Source organism: Bubalus kerabau, chromosome X (assembly GCF_029407905.1).
Source record: "Bubalus kerabau isolate K-KA32 ecotype Philippines breed swamp buffalo chromosome X, PCC_UOA_SB_1v2, whole genome shotgun sequence".
Classification (NCBI taxonomy): domain Eukaryota; kingdom Metazoa; phylum Chordata; class Mammalia; order Artiodactyla; family Bovidae; genus Bubalus; species Bubalus kerabau.
In genome coordinates, this window is record NC_073647.1 from 92,244,116 (window position 1) to 92,246,213 (window position 2,098).

Here is a 2,098-nt window from a genome sequence, read left to right on the forward strand (position 1 = left end):
ACCAGAGATAGATTATGGGCAAATCTTGCCTAAGTAGTACTATAGGGAGTTACAGTGTTGACCAAAAGGAGACACAAGTTTTTCAACCATTGTTTTTAATGGGTCTCAAAGTCTGTGACAGATTTTTGGTCAAAGTGTTTCTATTGAAAAGTTCTGACTTTAAAAACTAATGACTTAAAACTGCCACACACAAAACACATGGTCCACAAAACATTCACCTCACCTTCTGAAGGTTTTGTGATGCATTGTTATAATTACCCAGTGGTTTACATTAACCTTCCATGGCCAATTGAGGCAAACAGTTCTGAGACCCTTCTTCCACTACTAAGGCTGGGTTGGCAGGTGTTAGTGATAATATTCATCTAGTCTTCTGAGCCTGTTTGGCAGACTCGGTGACCTTGCAAGCTTTAGCTGCCTTCTTGTTCACTGCTTTGATGACACCCACGGCAATCACCTGTCTCATGTCACGAACAGCATAATGGCCCAGAGGAGGATACTCAGAGAAGCTCCCAACAGATGGGCTTGCCAGGACCCATGTCAATGATTGGCGGCATCAAGAGTTTTGGGGCCATCTTCAGAATGATGATCAGTCTTCTCGTTCAGCTCAGCAAAATTGCAAGCAATGTGAGCTGGTTGACAGTCCAGCACAGGTGCATATCCAGCACTGATTTGGGATGGATGGTTCAAGATAATCACCTGAGCTGTGAAGCCAACTTCTTACATCAGTGGGTCATTTTTGCTGTCACCAGCCACATTGCTATGACAAACATCTTTGACAGACACGTTCTTGACACTGAAGCCCACATTGTCCTCAGGAAGGCCTTTACTCAGTGCTTCATGGTGCATTTCAATAGACTTCAGTTGTTACTCTGAATGGACCAAGGTGACCACCATGCCAGGTTTGAGAACACCAGTCTCCACTTGATCCACAGTGACAGTATCAGTACCACCATTCTGTAGATGTCCTGGGGGAATCAAACACAAGAGTTTGTCAGGTGAGTTGGTGGCAGGATGCAATCCAGAGCTTCAAGCAGTGTGGTTCCACTGGCATTGTCATCTTTACTGGTGACTTTCCATCCCTTGAATCAAGGCTCTAGCATCTTGTCGCCATTCCAGTCAGAAACTGGAACAAATGCTACTGTGTCAGGGTTGTAGCCAATTTTCTTAATGTAGGTGCTGACTTCCTCAACAATTTCCTCATTTCTCTTCCAGCTGTAGGGTGGCTCAGTGGAATCTATTTTGTTAGTTCCAACAATTAGTTGTTTCACACCCAGAGTGTAAGCCAGAAGGGCATGCTGGTGGATCTGCCCATTCTTGGAGATACCCGCTTCAAATTCGCCACCACCAGCAGCAGTCATCAGAACAGCACAGGCAGCCTGGGACGTGCCTGTAATCATGTTTTGGATGAAGTCTCTGTGTCCTGGGACATCAGTGATGGTCACATAGCCCTTACTGGTCTTGAATTCCCACAAGGAGATATCAATGGTGATACCACACTCATGTTCAGCTTTCAGTTTGTCCAAGACCCAGGCATGCTTGAAGGAGCCCTTTCCCATCTCGGCAGCCTCCTTCTCAAACTCTTCAATGGTTCTCTTGTCGATCCCACCACATTTGTAGATCAAATGGCCAGTAGTGGTAGACTTTCCACGTGCCCAATGACAACGATGTTGATGTGGGTCTTCTCCTTTCCCATTTTTGCTTAGGTTTAGCGGTGGTTTTCACAACATCTGTGTCCTGGTGGCAAAACTGTTGTGAGAAAGCTATCTTTTAATCTTAATAATTTATTTTGTTTATGGCTTCCCTCTCACTCCACTAGGATGTCAGCTCAAGTGATTTGTATCTGTTTTGTTTTGTGCTCTACTCAAATGGTTAGAAGAATGCCTAAAACACAGAAGACCTCAAAGGGTATCTGCTGTATTGAGCTGGACTGATATATGCTGACACCTGAGGCTATCCTCAATTAAAGACTCACCACCGATCCCTTCACCTGGATGCTCCAAAAGGCCAATGTTCAAGAGTGCCAGCTTTGCTATGTGTATTTATTAACTTCATCCCCACAGAAATCCTATGATGTTGGTAGTATTGTTATCCATATTTT

At 44.5% G+C, this 2,098-nt stretch overlaps 1 pseudogene; it reads right to left on the bottom strand.

The window, feature by feature from the left end:
- Positions 1 to 358: 358 nt before the first annotated feature.
- LOC129639249 (elongation factor 1-alpha 1-like) lies at positions 359 to 1,693 on the bottom strand (annotated as a pseudogene).
- Between the last annotated feature and the right edge of the window lie 405 nt (positions 1,694 to 2,098).